This window comes from Palaemon carinicauda, chromosome 14, assembly GCF_036898095.1.
Source record: "Palaemon carinicauda isolate YSFRI2023 chromosome 14, ASM3689809v2, whole genome shotgun sequence".
NCBI classification, from domain to species: Eukaryota; Metazoa; Arthropoda; class Malacostraca; order Decapoda; family Palaemonidae; genus Palaemon; species Palaemon carinicauda.
Window position 1 is genome coordinate 10062591 of NC_090738.1, and position 20052 is coordinate 10082642.

Below are 20052 nucleotides of genomic sequence, written 5' to 3' on the forward strand. Positions count from 1 at the left end.
CATTATTAATAGAATATGGCATGATCATAGTTATCCAAGTGTTTGGGAACTAGCCATTATTTTAGCCTTTTCAAAACCCGGTAAGGACAAGTTTTCAGCAGCAAACTACCGACCTATTGCATTGAGATCTTGTTTATGTAAAATCATGGAGAAAATGGTCAATGCAAGACTGATTTGGTTCCTTGAAAAGAAGGGTATTTTATCACCGATTCAATGTGGGTTCAGAAAAATGCACTCAACGACTGATGTGTTGATACGACTCGAGTCCTCTATTTGTGAAGCCTTTGCATCTAAACAGCACCATGTGACAGTCTTTTTTTACCTTGAAAAGGCATATGATACCACATGGAGATATGGTATACTTAAAAACAATTCATGAACTGGGAGTAAGAGGAGAGTTACCACTATTTATTCAGTCATTTCTTTCACATAGAGTTTTTCAAGTGAGAGTGGGGGAAACTCTATTAGAGAGTAAATGTCAGGAAGAAGTTCCCCAGGATAGTGTGCTGAGTGTAACTCTGTTTGCACTAGTCATTCCCCGGGATGTTCTCTCAACATTATTTGTGGATGATCTCTCCACATCATTTGCTGGAGCTAGAATGGCAATGGTTGAGAGAAAACTACAACTCTCAATAGACAAAATTATCCATTTTGCCGATATGAATGGACTTAAGTTCTCGACAAGTAAAACTACTATTGTCCATTTTTGTCGTATCCGGAGAGTACATCCAGACCCGGATATATACGTTAAAGGTCAATGTATCCCATGTGTAAGTGAAGCTAAATTTTTAGGTTTGATATTTGATTGTAGGCTTACGTGGGTGTCTTACTTAAAAGTGCTAAAAGCTAAATGTCTTGAGGCTCTGAATCTTTTAAAAGTATTGTCCCATACATCATGGGGGCCAGACCGCAATACTAATTTAAACTTATGCAAGGCCTTGATTTTTTCCAAAGTTAGTTATGGATGTGAAATATACTCTTCAGCCACCCCAAGCCGATTAAAGATGTTAGATTCAATACATCATGCTGGTATTAGATTGACCACAGGAGCTCTTAGAACTTCGCCTATCACTAGTCTCCTTGTTGATGCTGGAGAATTACCTCCAGACCTTTGCCGAAAGTCTTCTATTTTTTGGTATTGGTTTAGCTTGCAAAGACTCCTTAAATCTTTAGCCTTTCAGACTACAATCCTTGTAAGACACACATCATACTTTGAGTTGCACCCTAAATCTCCTCAACCTTACGGTGAAACAATTATTAAACAGTCTGGATATAATTAGAAGTAAGGTGCTTCCATTTTAGGTATCATCAATGTCTCCATGGAAATTACCTGAGGTATCTTTTTGTAAATATTTTATTGGAGTTAAGAAGAATATGACTGACTTAGAATCCAGGTCTCTTTTTATGGAACTTGTTGGAGAACATAGAGGATCGATTTTTATATATACTGATGGCTTCAAATTGATGCTGGGGTTGGATTTGGAGTACATAGTAATGGTTTTAATTGCAGAGGTGCACATCCTCTAACAGCTTCCATATTTATTGGCGAACTGTATGGCATACTAACCGCTATTGAGAAAATAGCGTTGGAGAAGGAGGATAATTTTACCATTTTTAGTGATGCAAGGAGTGTCCTTCAAGCTTTAGAAGTTTTTAATTCTAGTAACCCTCTAGTTTTAAAGACTTTAGAATGGCCTTTTATTATTGGTCGGAGAGGTATAATGGTTCGATTTTGTTGGGTTCCAGCACATGTAGGTATGTCTGGGAATGAGAAGGCAGATTTACTGACGAAGAATGCTGCGTCCGAGTTGCTACCAAGAAGGTATCCCATTCCCTGTAATGATTTCCTATCTAACATCAAGAATGGTTTTGTAATAATTGGCAGCAGCACTGGGATAGTTTAGATGGCGATGAGAGAGGTAACAAATGTCATATCTCCTTAGAAGTATAACATGATGCTCCGAAAGTGGGAGACGTCTCTTTGTCGTCTCCGCATTGGTCACACTCGGTTGACTCACGAGTTTCTTCTGAAGGGACAACACCAACCGTATTGCGACGACTGTTTGGTACCTTTAACAGTGAGGCATTTGTTGACCGAATGCCCCAATTATAATAGCTTAAGAAATAGATAGCTGTTTGAGGCTCGAGGTGAGGATGGCAGGTTCATCCTTGCCAAGATTCTTGGACATGATGTGTCCTACTATGTGAGCGGCATTTTTAAATCTATTTCAGAAGCAGGTCATCTGAAAACTATTTAACTTCTGTAATGACATCTTAAATTTTATGGTTTTAAATGAATATTCTTTTATCTTTTATATAAAATAAATGATATCGTCGTCCGTGACCTTAGATGTCAGGATGCCGGAAAACTTTAATTCAATCAATCAATCCATCAATCCAGGTCAAGACAATTTTGATTTGAACTGATTAAACATATTCAGTAGTCCATTTACCTCGAAGTGATATTAAACTCTGTAGGCAACTTTGGGCAAAGAAACTGTTCCAAAGAGAAGGTGACGTACTATCATCAAGGAGTATCAGAGACCCTAGTAACCCATCAAATGACTAACCTTTAGGCTTCCCCAAACCCCCTATTCGTAGCTCACAGTGGTTTCTAAAGAAATCTACCTTTATTTGTAAATAACTTTCTAACAGACCATTTTATTTGTTGCGTTTGATTAAATTCCTCCACAAACCCGTAGATAATATTATCCCTCCTGGCATTCTTTTGAGTGGCACATTATTCCTCTTTGCAATAAAGAGTATGTTAAATTAGTTTCATATTAAATTAGAAATTGTACCCTAAAAAAAATCAATAACACTTGGGACTTGCTATTAGGCTTTACATTGTGTTAAGAAAATTAAAAAGGTGTTCACTTTTCTTAATATTTAAGATGACAAATTGTGTACAGTATTACAAAAAGTATGTTTTTAATATTTATTGTCTAGAAACATTCAAAACTATTGTTAAGGTCCCTTTGTTCAAGAAATTAAATTTCAACTCCATGAATTATATGATGGCAGTATAGATATTGAAATGTGATTCTCCCCTACATATACAGACACTAAAAAGAAGTAAAGATGCTGATAGTGCAACCAAAGTTTCAGTTACTATTACTAGATCAATTACTTCTGTTTTTATCTGTGGTTTATTGCTGTTTCTAAAATGTCTGAGGAATAATGGATCAGTCATTAATAAGATAAAACATTATGCCAACATCAAGAATGAGGTGTTCTTCATTCCTAATAGAATGCCATTTTTAATTGGTTTGATCCCGCCTTTGCTGTTTGGTGCTGAATGCCTCCCTGGTTCCATAACCAGTCACCAGCTCCTAATTCAGTAAATACAATCCACACTCGTTTTACCCATGGCCGTTTATTGAATAACATACAAGATTCAATGCCATAATGTAGACAATACTGACCAATACTGACGCAGTTTTCTGTGATTGTCCAGTTTTAAACCCAAAATTTATGTGAAGACAATATTCCAAGTATTATGTCTCAGGAATACAAGATTTGTAGGAAATATTGTTCGCTCTGCTTTTTTTAAGAATTATCATACAGTATTCCATTTGGTGTGCTGAAGATAATCATCTGTTCCCTAGTTTGCTATTTGGTTTTTGGAAAGGCCTTGAAGCGTATGCTGCCCTTCTTACAATCTCTAATGCTGTACAGAAATTCCTTGATTGTAGTAAGGAAGTTTTTATGATTGGCCTTGATTTTAGTGCTGCCCATGACTGTGTTAATCATGAGGCCCTGTTTTTCAAACTCAAACAGTTGGGAGTAGGTGGTGTTTTTTTTTAGCAACATTATTGAATTTTTAAGTAATAGATTGCAAAGAGTTGTTGTTGAAGGGCACCATAGTGAGTATAGGAATGTTATATCTGGTGTTCCTCAAGGTAGTGTTCGTGGTCCATTACTTTTCATGCAATATTATTATAATTACAAGCTAAGCTACAACCATAGTTGGAAAAACAAGATGCTATAAGGCCTAGGGCTCCAACAGGGAAACAAGGAAAGAAATAAACTACAAGAGAATTAATAAACAACCAAGATAAAATGTTTTAAGATCAATAATAACATTAGATTAGAACTTTCACATATAAACTATAAAACCTTAAGAAAACAAGAGGAAGAAAAACAAGGTAGAATAGTGTGCTTGAGTGTACCCAACCAAGAGAACTCTACTTCAAGACAGTGGAAGACCATGGTACACAGGCTATGACACTACCCAAGACTAGAAAAAAAATGGTCTGATTTTGGAGTGACTTTCTCCTAGTAGAGCTGCTTGCCATAGCTAGAGTCAATGTGGTTTGGCCTAGAAAACAAGCTCGTTGCAGATCCAAATGATGCCAGTCTTATTACTTCAATTCCATGTACTGAATGTAGATCTGGGGTTGCTGAATCCCTTAATAGAGATATAGCTAAAATTAGTGCAGGATACAAATTATGGGGCGTGAAGTTAAACCCTAACAAAACTCCAAGAATGATCGTAAGTAGGGCAGTGGCTCATTAACATCCAGATATCTGCATTGGTAATGTTTCTTCAACTTTATACGATTCCATCAAAATTTTAGTAGGTGTCAATCTTGAGAGCAAATTTACTTTTGAGAAACACATTTGGTCTCTGTCGTCTTCAGTTGCATAAAGAATAAGCTTATTGAGAAAGTCTTTGAAGATTTTTGGTGATCTATTTATTTTGAAGAAGTGTTTTAATTCTTTCAATCGTATGTTGTTTCCTGTCTGGTCTCCAGCTGTTGAATCTTAATTTGTTGGTCAAGAACTTAGGGTTTATTAGATTTCTTATTACTGATCTGGTTATTCTTCTCTGGCATCATCGGTCAGTTAGTTCTTTATGCCTATTGCTAACATTTGTGACGGGCCGAGAAAAGGTTGTGACTCAAAGGCAGGATGAAAGCAACTGAGTAACTTTATTACAGACACTCGCCTTTATATACAAAAACTCAATGCAACAGGAAATTTCTTGTTCAACTGATACCACACCGGTTAACAGTTAACGGTGAGAAAAAGATACATGTTTATTCAGGTTCTTTTTAGTGCGAGGGGAGAGCGAAGATACAAGCATAATATATACACAAAATGAAATGTTACTATGTACGATCGTGTGACACACGGTTGGTACACATTTTTCATAATTTTGACCATCCATTGCATTTAGATCTTCCCAGACTGTACCATCCTGTATGTAGTACCAGTTATACAGTTAATTGTAGCAGTCATGTCTTCTCCATCATAAGGCTCAATACTACGCAGTATTCTAGAAGTTTTATTCCAGCTGTGGCCAGATTGTTGAATAATCTTGCTAATTGGGCAGTTGTATTGATGGTACTTTGGAAGTTCAAACTTGCAGCTAATGCTTTTATGTTGAAGAGGTTGACATAAGTCGCTCTTCATAGTTTATATATGACAGATCAATTTTATCGCCGTAACTGATCTTGAAATACTCTATATTAATTATCTATTACTTCTCATTTAGTATATTTGTTTCTTTATTTCCTTTTGTCACTGGGTTATTTTTCCCTGTTTGAGCCCTTGGGCTTATAGCATGCCGATTTTCCAATTAGGGTTGTAACTTGAGTAGTAATAATGATAGTAGTAGTAACTACACGATTATAGCATTCGCTGCAACACGACACAGCATTTCAGGCAGTTTAGCCGAGTCAAGGATTATTGAGTTCATTATTCTGGTGTGCCCAGCTAATTTAAAGATTTTGTTGATCTTAACTTTCCATGAATTACACTAGAATAACATATGATAGAAACTTTACTCAAGTGAACCCTTCCGATTAGATATTTTATTGTAGTTGTAGTTTTTTCAATTGCTCAGAAAGATTTCATTATAAACTCTTTTATGCAGAACTTTAGTCTAAAAAAAACAGAGAGAGTCTGTAGAATGCATACTTCTGCAACAGGAAAGCCACATGATTATTGTTTTATCATGGATAATGGGTTTTTGGAACCCAATTGAAACATACTTTAGTCAAACATTCAATGCAGGAGAGTTCAATTTGATTACCAATATTTACATCTATTCTGTATTGATAGCATTAAATGACCCCTTGGGTTCCAATGCTTGCCATTATGCCTAAATTCCAAACTCCAATCCATTCTTATTGTTCATAGAGTTTTGGACTCTTAACCCTGGAGTGGCTCGTTTAATTCACGCTCTAAAATTTCCTTTCTATCCTAAAATGGTATTAAAGGTTTAAAAGGTCGCTCATGAATGGTAGAGGTAAGGGATAGTGACAATGGTCTAGCAGGACAATGCCCCAAAGACTAACCATACAGTATATCCACATAATCGGTGCCCAAGCCCCCAAGCAACGACTAGAGCGGGCTAGACCATGGCCGATGACTACTCAGCAGGTAGACCTATAGGCTCCCCCAAGCCTCCCATCCTTAGCTCACATGGATGATGAGGTTACAGACGCTACAAGAAACTACAGTATTGAGTTTGAGCGGGACTCAATCACCCGTCTAGCAGAACGTCAAGAGGTCTGTTTCCAATAGGCTGCAACACTAAACTCTTTCAAAATCTAATCACCTTGTGTAAGTCGTGAGTCCCACCTTTCGTTATAATTCTCCTAGACTTCCACAGATAACTTAGCTTAGTTCTAACAAAATGGATGCGCAAGGCGGTAGACTTACAAATAAAATACAGTAAACCAAACTAACAAAACCTCTTTGTCATTGGTGGTAAGTAGATTCAGACTAGATTTAACGAAACGGGGGTAAGTGCCTTCAGTGCTCCTCTCACAGTGCACAGTAGGCATTATTAAATGGTACTTACAGCATCCATTACCCCCTTAACGTCATCCACAAGTTAGCCTTTTATTTACCTCCATTGCTGCTTCATTTCTTCCATCTTGCTGCCCAACCTTTACTCAGTGGTTTTCTCCCATGGTGAACCTCCTTTGGAAGTGGTCTCCCTGGGCCTAGCGTTGGTCTACATGGGCCAAACTCCATAAATTACCAGCAACCATTGATAACTAAAATCTCAATGTGTTTGCAAATTTCACTTCATGGTTTTCCCATTTGATTGGACTGGTGTGTCCTCGAAGATTTAATTTCATAACTACACATGCAGTCCTTTTCTGTCATTATTTGGCTTTACTGGTTATCTGTTGATCCCATAGGAAAAATCAGTATGGAACATTAGTATGGAAGGTATTCTATTCTTAAATGGCATTTATTTAGCTTCTGTAGAAAGAGACTTAACCTGATGAGACCATTTGTATGGGTCTAGGGTTGTGAAGGCAAAGGGAGATCTTTACCCGTGAAGTTTATTCGTAATAGTCTATATGTATATCATTGATTCAAGCCCGTGAGGCGATTAGTTAAGACTTTCATTAATATTTCAAGAGGATTATACCTTGCCAGGCTCAGTTACCTTGTCAGACTAGAGTAAACTTATGACCAGATGTTTTGAATTTTGTACAGTATACATTTGAATTTTTATAGGCATACTGAAAACTGTGGGCATTACAACTGTAAAGGTTCACCTATTATATACTGGCTATTAGATTCCAATGCGCCCTGCCTTACACAAACACATACACACGCACGGTGTAGATCTTAATCATGAACTGTATACTCTGGACGAACTCTTTTCTGAACTATGATCCATTATTGTTTTGTATTCCTTGTAAAATCATAATTAGTGACTCTTCCATTTCACAACTTCAACTCTGGTTAATAGCATGTGATTTAGTTAAATATATATGATCAAGATAAGCTATGATCGTATCATGCAAGATCAGATGATAAGATTAAACAATACATAACATTAACATAGTCTTAGTTTGATTATTTATTGGACTATTTTTTTTTTCAATAGTTTTTATTCGATATTTTCTGCTTGAATTCTCTGATGTCTTCTTACTTTTGAAGAAATCTTCTGTATACCCGAAAAGTTTTGTTTCTTTTCCTTTTTAGATGAAATTTTTTTATATAGGTAAAAATATATACACCATTAAAAAGGGTTTTCTTTTATTTTGGTATGAACTTGCTTGTATGGTAAGCTTAGTTACTCTGAATCTTACAAGAAAACACACAAATCCCTGAAAAAAGATTTATATAATATGCACAAGAAAAAATATTATGAAACGTGAAAAAAAGAATAGACAAACAAACAAACAAAAAATTGGTGAGTGTTGACAATGGTTACATAAAAACAAACTAACGAACAACTATATTTTGTGGTTATCAGGAATTTTTGTTCATCTTTAAAGCATTCATGAAGGAATGATTCACGTTCTTAAGGAGCGACTAGCTTATCGTTTGTTCCCGAATATTGATCTTAAATTTTAAACCAGATAGCTCTCCAATTTTGCATTTTCCTCATATAACATCAAGTGCAGGGTATTACAGGTACGGATTTCCTAGTTCAAGCTGATAAGGTTTCATCCATTTCCGTTTACCAAAGTTGAATATCAAGTTTGAGTAAAGGTCAAAGAAACGCCTCATCAGCATCTTTTGAGGGGAGGGATAAGGTTGGTTTCATCTCCTTCATCAGTGCTCGTAATTTCCCTGATGTAATAAACAGATAAACTACAGGTGATATTAACTAGATACAACTAAAGCAAATGTGATTTAACAGTTAAGCAGTATTTACAAAAGTGAGAAGATATATATTACAAAATATGGATATTGAGCGAACAGAAAAAATATAGAAAAAAAAATAGTCTTGCAGTGTTGAGACAGTAGAAAAATTAGGTCATGTATATTCATATATATATATATTTAACATTATACACACACTGGGGGAAAACAGTCTTAACATTTGTTGATTGACAGGTGATTTAAGACAGACGTCTTTGCCCGAGAACATCTGCCGTACCGCCCGCCGCCCTTAGAAAGAGTTTGATAAATATTGGAAAAAAAGAGTAGAATTGCTGGACTTCTTGTGACCAAGGGACCAGAGAGAAAATACTGGTGCAGTCGTTTTTGTTAATTAGTAATCAACATCTTTTGCCGATACTGAGTAAACTGGTGCGTGTAAATCAACTCTTAGTTCACTGCCTTGCATGTTGCAGGGAAAATATTTTGCTGTTAGTGATTATTGACACAATTTTGAGCTGAACTACTGCTACAGCACTTCTGCTGATCACTTGTTCATCCTAGTGAGCCAGCACTGGTTCCATCCAGCTTAAATAATTATATAAACTAGCTATATAATAAAAATAGTAAACTATACTTAAAGGGACCAGCCCTTATATTGATATCACTTGTATAAATATGTGGGAATAATATTACTAAAAGACCAAAGAAAAAAAAATATATGAATCTTAACATTAGTGGTCCAAATCCGATAAAGGGGTTCTGAAAGAAAAGAGAAAAATAGATGATTAAAATATGATTATTGGTATAATGAGTATTTTATTAAAAACAAAAATGAAGAAATAATACTTCTGGTTAATATACTAGTTTTGATTTAATAGATTTTTTTCGTTAAAACAATTCATTAATTTAAATTGCCCTTTTTTTTACAGGTAGATTTAATTTTCATGAAACGATTAATATACCATCAAACATTCTATGAATAACCAAATATTCAAATGGGCAATATTCATAGCAAACACATTTGATGAGAAAATAAAATTAACGCTACACTTAAAATATCTCAACAATAGTTAGAAGAGAAAGTACTTCAAAAAGAATTTAATATGAGTTTGAAACCGAGAGAGAGAGAGAGAGAGAGAGAGAGAGAGAGAGAGAGAGAGAGAGAGAGAGAGAGAGAGAGAGAGAGAGAGAGAGAGAGAGACTATGGGAACGAACCGACCGGATCTCCGGCATCGTATGAGTCTCTGGGTGCGATTCGACCATCGTAATAAGGAGTATGAGATTTCATCCAGTTCTGCGTGGGACCGACCGCCGCAGGAAATCGGTCCTGTCATGTTCGGGTGATTGAATGCCTGGGCGAGTGAAAGTGCGATTGACAGCTGATGACAGTCATTTGGAATGAATTGGTTGCTGTTGGGGGAGATTGCTGTTGTCATTTTATTGTTGCGGTGGATTTATTTTCCCTCGTCTGGGCGCGGTCGCACTCACTTCTCGGGGCTGCATGTTCGTCTTCCGCTTTAGCTACTGTATGCTTGCTTGCTTTCCCATATCTAATAACATACTACCTATAGTTCTGCTATTGCTGCTACTTATGTATTGCATGCTACTACTACTACTTGTCATTGTTAATTTTAACTGCAACATTAACGAGCTATGAATGCCTGTTTTATATGGGGGGCAATATTTTTCACAGATTTTATTTTTGCTTTTGGAATTCTTTTGAATTGCTTGTCATAATATCTAATAAATAATGATAATATTAGAATGCAAATGCTTCTTCTCTCAAGGGGTTAACTACTGTACTTTAATTGTTCAGCAGTGATTATTTTCCATTTGGTAAGGGTAGAAAAGACACTTTAGCTATGGTAAGTAGGTCTTCTAGGAGAAGGACGGTCTAAAATCAAACCATTGTTCTCTAGTCATGGGTAGTGTCATAGCCTCTGTACCATGGTCTTCCACTATCTTGGGTTAGAGTTCTCTTGCTTCAGGATACACTCAGGTTCACTATTCCGTTTCTTTATATTCTTTCCTCACTGGGCTTATAGCACCCTGCTATTCTAACTAGGATGTTGCTTAGCTCGTAATAATAATAGTAGATTGTTACTATAGTGTGTAAATAGACTATACCATCAAGCTAATTCTTTCCATAGACCGATATATAGTGTATAATAGATTTAAAATCAGTCCGGTATATAATGTCGAATTTAACGCCATTTAACCAATTATAGTTTAAGATCTAGTAATTCTTTTACATGCATCAATCTTTCATGTTATTTTGTTTGCTTGTAAAAATATTATTATGTCATGCATTTACAGGGAATTAATTTGTGATAAATGCTGACTGAATTGACTGTAATAATGATGCAGTACCCACCAGATTGATAAACTGATGAAATTAAGAATTGTGCCATGAGAAACTCTTCAGGCGTTGCAAGAAAATTAATAGGATCAAACTAATTCCCCAAATACTGAGTAGTCTTCTGGGGCCAGATGTTGGGACACAAGACCATATATATATATATATATATATATATATATATATATATATATATATATATATATATATATATATATACAGTATATATATATATATACAGTATATATATATATATATATATATATATATATATATATATATATATATATATATATATATATATATTCCCGGTCCCGTTCAACTCTTCCCGTGCCTCGAGTAGTGGGAGAGGTATAGTCATACCTTGGCGAGAGGCGAGTGCGTGTGTACATATCTATCTAAACATCATCCACCAATTTGACGGGTTGCGTACGCTAGTCAAAGAGAAATCAAATGAAGCGAGGAGGAGGAAGGAGAAGAAGAAGAATAACTCGTTAAGTCTCCGGAAACAAAGGGGAAACCCAAACAATGTCCAACGACGGCTAAGGAAACAAAAACAGATAAAAAGCTACTCTGCGTGACTGAGTTCACAGCGTGTGACATGAAGAGGCGAGAGGCTGTCATATCATGATCACGGAGACGACATAACGTCATGTTACGGGAACTGTCATAGCATTTCAGAATGAAGGTGTGAGTGTCTGTGTGTGTGTTTGTGTGCGTTCAGAACGTAACTGGTAGCTTCGAGGAATTCACGTTATATAAGGTTTAAGAAATAGGGACAAAGACCCGGGACTTGGAAGGGAGGAATATTAGTTTCCTGTGTTGCTCTACTGGCGCATTTCACGAGTTGTGTATATTTCGTAGTTGGGATTAAAATATTCTCCAGTATTCATAGTTTAATTTTTCTCGCATTTTCGTGTTATCATTAGCGTTATTATGGCTAGGAATCAGGTTAATGGTCCTTTATATTTTTGGTTTAATGTTTTATGTATTCCGTTATTTTTACTATTCTTGTGGTTTTTGCCATTTACATTAATGTATAAAAATGCGTCAGTCGTGATTTAATTTCTTGAGTAATCACTCGGTTTGAAGGCTGATGGATCTGACCTGACACGAAAGAATCAGATGATCGAGGAACTTACAGTCAAATCTGAATCTTGTCTCTCGAAAGAAAAAACTATTTGACATGAAAACATAGTAACCGTTAAATTACTTAGAAAGGCATTGGTTTTGATCATTCTAGTATTAATTTATGAACAAAATCTAGTTGTTTTAGTGAGAGTTGAGAAGGGCTAATCCCACATACTGACTGAGAATGTGTGAAAGAACATAGCAAATGGCTCCCAGTTCTCACCGGAAGCTTCATTTGGATAAATCCAGTTTGTGAACGATCTAATTAAAAGATTAACCATGGTGATTTATTTCAACTAAATGCCCATTTAGAGATAATTGATTGTTGTGGGGATTTCTAATTATCTTGGTATTTATCACTGATGCATTAGAAAGTTTTAAGATCAAATTAAGCTTTCTAGACGGTAATAAATTTGCTTCTATCGAGTCAATTATAACGAAAGTGAACGTGTTTGTGTGTTCGCGTGTCTTTGTGGGAGAAAGGGGTTATATGCGCATGTTTTTCAAGTGACTATACATAATTGCTAATGCAATGTATACTCATACCACCAATAGACTACCTCTAATATAAGCAGGTGGTAACAAAAGGTAAACCACGGAAATAAAAAAGAAATTCCTTTGATATTGTGTGTTACATAACTGCGAACGAAGCTTTTGGAGTGAATTTCAATAAATTAAGTGATTACTTGCTATTTCTCGTGAGCAGTTTGGCTCGACTTAATTTTATTTTTGTAAATTCGGAATGTATGACTTTTTTTTTTATTTGAACAACGCTTCACTGGTGGTTTACTTTATTTTTTTCCCCAACTGTTGGTTCTGAGAGAGAGAGAGAGAGAGAGAGATAGAGAGAGAGAGAGAGAGAGAGAGAGAGAGAGAGAGAGATAAAAAATACGAACTCACCTTCTTAATCCGTGATGCCATGATCAATCAATATGGAAGAGACTCCCTTAATATCCACCGCTTCCGTAGTTACACACGGTGGTGTAGGTAGGCTGCGTCTTGGTGTGTGTCACAGTGACGTAACCGTGCTGTGTTTCTGTGACAGTAACGTACATGTGCTGCTTCTTGGTCTCGTAGTTTGTCTTGGTGACGTAGTGGGGCTCGTCTTCTGTAACAGTGACGTAGTTCTGCTCGATCTTGGTCTCCGTGACGTAGTGAGGCTCCTGAACGGTCTTGTAGATCTGTTCCGTGACGGTGACGTAATAGGGGACCTGTGACGTAGAGGTTGAGTCAGTGGAGGGCATTTTTGAGGGGCAGAGTGGTGATTATTAAGGTTCACTTATTTATCTTTCCTTCTAAGATATTTCATGAAATTTTTGTATGAAAGGTGTTAATTCATAATTGAACTTTTTTATTTATAATTTTACTCAATGCTAAAAAAAATATTTAAGATCTAAAAGGAGGTTAGAAACTATATGATATATTTTTTTTTTCAATCAGGTTTCTTTCGTTAAGTCTCCCTGACAGAAGTTTTTTTTACTCTACTAGATTTTTAGAAGTGGAAATTCCACTTTAATATTTCATTAAATCCCACCAGACGGAAGACCTCAATTGCATAAGCCCCCAATAGAACATCGACAACACAGCGGAGATATTCCGGGCTGGGATGAATACTGTAAAATCATATTTTTGTCTCGTCAGATGCGAATTATGTCATGCTACTCATAAGTGTGGAGTCTGATGCGTTGTGGTGTGCCGCTGCAAAAAATTTTAGTCAGTTTTTCAGTCTTTATAGGATACTATTGACACTGTCTGTCTTTTACAGCTACTACGACTACTACTTATACTACTACTACTACTACTACTACCACTATTACTACTACTACAACTGCGTTTAATACTTGTTCTACCACTAATATTACTGTGACTGTTGCCGCTGTTGCTGTTACTACAGTGCCACCTGCTGCTGCCGGTGCTGTAACTTGGTGCTTAACCTGGCCTACTTACCATTCCAGAGTCTGTTTCATTCTAGTCTAAATTCTATTTCAGACAACATAGCCTGTCGAGGCAATTGCATGAAAGATATATAACGACAAGATAAATGTTAGCTGTTCTTTGTCAAGTTTTCGTTGAATTGTCAACAAAAGTCAGTATTGGTTCTCATTGGGACATAAACATAGCACAAGAGCACAGAGCTTTGCGCAACACCAACCTGTACAGTGGAAGTACAATAATGACTCTCGGTCAGGGTCTTCATGTAATAGTGAGTGCCTGGCATCATTTCCTGGTAAGTGGAAATGTGGGCTTCGGTGATGTAGTCGGTGTTGTAGGCCACCTGTAGAAGAAAGCATAAAGTTAGGTTATTCTACAATAGTCATTCAACATCATCTATGGAAAGCTAATTTCATTGTACGTTTGATGTGAATGCTGTATAAGATGGGCTTCCATATGAGGAAGGCACCTTATATAATGTATTTACTCACAGTGTTTATAAATAAGTTTTGTAAGTATTTTAGACTGACCTTGGTTTCGTAGACGACCTGGTCTGGGAGAGGTTGAGTCACGAATTCGTACTGGACAACAGTGGTAGGGTAGTAAAGGGTCTCTGTCATGTACTTGTACAGAGTCTTGGGTACATACTGAAATGGAAGGACGAGAGTTACTTATATGATTTTTCACATCAGAGAGAGAAAGGGAGGTGTATAATTGTGGTATTTACACCCAGAGAGAGATTTCAAAGCAACGCTAAAGAAGTAATTCTTACGGGAACTATATTTGAATAAAAAATTAACCTATACCGAAAATATTAACAGATTACCCAAAAGAGAATATTGGAAAACTGTACAGCTTAAAATTTTTGATAGCATTTGAACTGAGTTTGAAGCCTTGAACTTGCCTTGACGGATGGAAATAATAAGACAAAGAATTGGGTGTAACCCCTATAATAACAGAAAGTGTTAGCCGTAGTACTATGAACATTGAATGGCCAGAAAACACTGCTGTGAAAAGAGATTTCCAAAGGCATATATTAAAATAGTACCTGATTGGCTGTCATCCAAGAAGTGTGGTGCTCCATAGCCACTTTAGTGATGGTGGTGTACACTGTCTTATCGTAACACTTCTTGGGGCAGGAGTATTTTGGCTTGGGTGGGGGTCCATAGGCTGGGGCTGGGGGAGCTCCATATGAGGGTGCGGGGGGGAGGGTCCGTATGAGGGTGCTGGGGGAGGTCCATATGAAGGAGCTGGTGGGGCACCGTATGCTGTAGGAGGCCGGGCAGCTGGGGTAATCTGGTTCTGCTTCAGCCTTGGCATCGGCCTCGGGTTTGGCATCTGCCTCGGACCTGACTGCCGCCACTAGGGCGAGGAGGAGCACAAGACGGCGAGACATCTGGCGGAGGAAGAAGACATTAGCCTTGTTGTTGATATGATAAAATGATTAAGTTGCTAAGTAAGGATTGGTCAACTGAATACAAATACACAATAGCAAAACAAAATGCAAAGATAAAACCACATAACATACAAGATGAAAATCAAGAATTGAATGATTTTATGAAATATAAACATTAGAATTTGTGTGATAGCTTTATTTACCTGTCACTGAAAAACAGAAAATTACGTTAAAGATCTTGACATTAAAGATTAAGATATGCAGTGCGAATTGTCGCAATTTAAATGGTAATATGGAAATAATTTAGCAATTGGCGGTCTAACAATATATATTTTTTTCTTTTCCAGTCGTTTCCAAGTTGTTTGCATTTCACTGATGGAAAGTATTTCTTTGAAATCGGGCCAGGTTGCTGTACTGATGGAATTCACCAAGAAATGGTAAGTTTTATGCTTATCATTAGAGTATTTAACGTAGGCTTGGTACACACACCACACGCTTATATATATATATATATATATATATATATATATATATATATATGTATATATATAATATATATATATATATATATATATATATATATATATATATATGTATATATATATGTATATATATATATGTGTATATATATATATATATATATATATATATATATATGTATATATATATATATATATATATATATATATATATATATATATATAATGCAAACAATCATAGAATGAAATCACATGCGTAATGCATTCACTGGTGAGAATGAAAGATATATCACTTATGATGGATTGGTCGGGAATAACGGGTAATCAAAATCCTTCTTCTTCAATTTATTTTGTTTCATTGGTCATAAGTAGTTTCAAGCCATTTCATGTAACTGTTTATCGATCACGCATTGCCATACAAGTTATGATATGTATAGGAGTAGTAAGGTCTTCAGTAAATGGTTTTGAGCCTGTACAATGGCTCTCTCTCTCTCTCTCTCCTCTCTCTCTCTCTCTCTCTCTCCTCTCTCTCTCTCTCTCTCTCTCTCTCTCTCTCTCTCGTTCACAAAGCAGTTTTCATTATTGTTTTGTTGTTCTTTATATTCATAATGGAGTTGAAGAAACAGGTTTATTCAATGGGCAACGGCTCGAGACAATAAAAGAAGCCATAAACATTATCTGAATGCTATGAACCGGTGCGACTGGTGAGGGACTTCAACGCTGAATGTGTAATGAGCTCAGACTGCAATTTGTCCGCACTTTTTTCAATCTCTCTCTCTCTCTCTCTCTCTCTCTCTCTCTCTCTCTCTCTCTCTCTCTCTCTCTCTCTCTCTCTCCTCTCTCTCTCTCTCTCTCTCTCTCTCACACACACACACATGTCTAAAGAATAATTACGCAGATTCCGTAAACTTGTAGTATTTGAGACGTTATAAGAAAAAAACTAAATGTATGGAGTATTCATTGCTCATGGGAAATGAGATGGAAATTGGGGTAGAAGTTTGCGTGTTTGAAAATGAGGAACCCACTATCGGAATGAATGTCTTAACAAAAAAAATATTTGTTTCTCTTATGAATTCAAGAGCTTATCGAGAAAGTATAGAGGCCTATTGAAGGACATTCCAAAAATCCAACCATTATTCTCTAGGTCTTGGGTAGTGCCATAGCCTCTGTACCATGGTCTTCCACTGTCTTGGGGTAGAGGTCTCTTGCTTGATGAAACATTCGGGCACACTATTCTAATTTATTTATCTTCCTATTTTTTTTTTTAGAAGTTTATATAGTTTATATATGAAAAGATCTATTTTAATATTGTCACAGTTCTTAAAATATGTTATTTTAATTATTTTTTACTTTTTTGTAGTTTGTTTATTTCCTTGTTTCCTTTCGACACTCGGCTACTTTTCCTTGTTGATGTCCTTGGGCTTATAACATCCTGTTTTTTTCCAACTAGGGTGTTGTAGTTTAGATAATAATAATAATAATAATCATAATAATAATAATAATTTTTTCATGTGATAATTTGCAATCTACGTAAATTTGCCTATGCATTTTAGTCTAGATTGAAGACAATACGAAGAGTGGGCGCTCAACTTTCTTCTAACCTCACCTGCCCTCTTAACTCCCATCTACGTTTCGCTGGTAACACGTCAAGGCTGTAGCTCACATAATTAAGCAGAGCTATGCAGCCTTTGCCCCTCAACAGTCGTGTCTTTCGTAGTGTATAGCAATTCGTTACTCCCACGAGAGATTTCGTGGGTGAAAAAGAAAGCGTGCATGATGCATCGGTCTCAAGCTTGTCTTTAGCGTGTCGAATGGCGCTACGTCATCCATATGATTCATCCAGAGAAGCTTCGTTATAAAACAGGCTCTTTCGACGGCGTAATTGAACACGGAGATTCGAAGATTGTGTTTTGGTTAATGTTCAGTTGTATATTTGTTCGTGTTATTCCATTGTTTGTGCCCGCATGTCACTGTGGTCTTCATTTACACACACACACACACACACACACATATATATATATATATATATATATATATATATATATATAGTGTATATATATATATATATATATATATATTATATACAGTATATATATATATATATATATATATATATATATATATATATATATATATATATATATATATATATATATATATATATATATACACATGTGGGTAAATACATGTGTATATATAATATTTACGTATATGTCTTTTTATGGATATCTTTTTTGTATTATTACTTTATTCATTTTTATTATCGTCTTATAGTTTTATTTTGCATATAGCCATTATTCGTTAATAGCTTTACTTTCTGCATGAAAATATCATTCATTTGGCTTACTTTCTGTATGAAAATATCATTCATTTGGCTTACTTCCAAAGGGGAAAGTTATTTATTTTAGAGGTAATAAGGATGATGATTAATAACTAACAGACTGAGAATTAAAGTTCAGTTTACGTTAGTAATTATCTCTTTATTGGACTCTTCCTATTTGCAATTTTACTTTTTTTGCCTCACAGGAAATTAGTGCAAAAAGCTTTCAAACCAATTGCTCTCTGTCAAGGAAGCGTTTGTTCTCGTGAGTAAAAACACATGTTGCCTGCAGCTACTAAGTGTCTTGCTTCTCATGTATCATAATCACCATCATATTTTCTCTGCAAGAACGGTGTAGAGACGAAAACCGAATAGATTCGTTGGAATAAACACGAAAAAATTGTAATAAAATAAAAGTAATAGATATGAAAAGGGAAGAAAATCGCACCTGGAAGATAGAAACCGAAGCATAAAACATGGTATACAAAGCGTAAGCAAACTAAGAGTGCGAATAATCGGGAAACAATGATAGCATATCCTTGCGAGACAAAGTAATAGATACGAAAAGAGAAGGTAACCACACTTGGCTGAAAGGGGAAAAGATATAAAACGATGCATTACAGATAATATAAAAAAGCGAAAGCATACAAAGATTGCGAATAAACGGGAAACAAGAATAGTGCATCATTTTGTGAGAAAAAGAGGCATTGGCAAATAAACAAAGGCGTCCCGTTGTGGTGCCAATCCTGAGGAATGTTAAATAACTGATTGGTATGTGACGCTGTGCCTGTCACAGGCCGCCAACCTCACCAACGTCAGCCACATCGAAGAGAAAGCACGTCTTAATATTAATCCGACGTTTTATTTCTTTACCATAATGTCGTCCGTTGTCATGAGCGATCTTTTGTGTTGCGGATGTATATCTGTGCGCATGTGCATAGCGGTACGTACATGAATGTGCCGTTAATGCTTCCATTGTAATGAATTTAATACACTTTTTTCTACATTTTTTCATAGAACAACAAAAAATTGCATCTCTCTCTCTCCTCCCTCACACTGAGGGGACCTGGGGGGAACCAAACAAAAAATAAGGCAATAAGGCTCTCTCTCTCTCTCTCTCTCTCTCTCTCTCTCTCTCTCTCTCTCTCTCTCTCTCTCTCTCTCTCTCTCAGGCTTCATTGTAATGAATTTAATACATTTTCCCTCTTCCCTACATATTTTTACAAAAAACAACAAACTTGATTGTGCTCTCTCTCTCTCTCTCTCTCTCTCTCTCTCCTCTCTCTCTCTCCTCTCTCTCTCTCTCTCTCTCCTCTCTCTCTCTCTCTCTCTCTCTCAGGCTTCATTGTAATGAATTTAATACATTTTCCCTCTTCCCTACATATTTTTACAAAAAACAACAAACTTGATTGTGCTCTCTCTCTCTCTCTCTCTCTCTCCTCTCTCTCTCTCTCTCTCTCTCTCCTCTCTCTCTCTCTCTCTCTTGAACGACATTTGGCCTGACCTTCTCTAGAATCAGTCTTGGAATGCTAATTGTGGCTTTTCTGAGGCTGTCCTTAACCGCAGTTGTCACACGGTCTTCCTATCCACTGAATGCTAGTGGAATATCCATTTAGCTATTTATTCTTACTCTATCCTTACCCCCACCCCTCGCTTGACAAGTCTTTGTTCATTCTCGTTTATACATTTACTTGTTGGCTTTGATGTAGGATGAGTTCTCCTGAGTTCTTCGTTCAAGTTCTGTTTAGCTTAGTTATTTGTTTAAGGGATTCGATTGTCTATAAGGTGTAGGGAGCTGATCGTTAGTAATGAAAGCATCGGGAATTTGATGTCGTATTGGCGGAACTTCTCA

At 36.3% G+C, this 20052-nt stretch overlaps 1 pseudogene; it reads right to left on the minus strand.

Moving 5' to 3' along the window:
* Nucleotides 1-8005: 8005 nt before the first annotated feature.
* Nucleotides 8006-20052, minus strand: part of LOC137653417 (uncharacterized) — a 31029-nt pseudogene continuing 18982 nt past the window's right edge.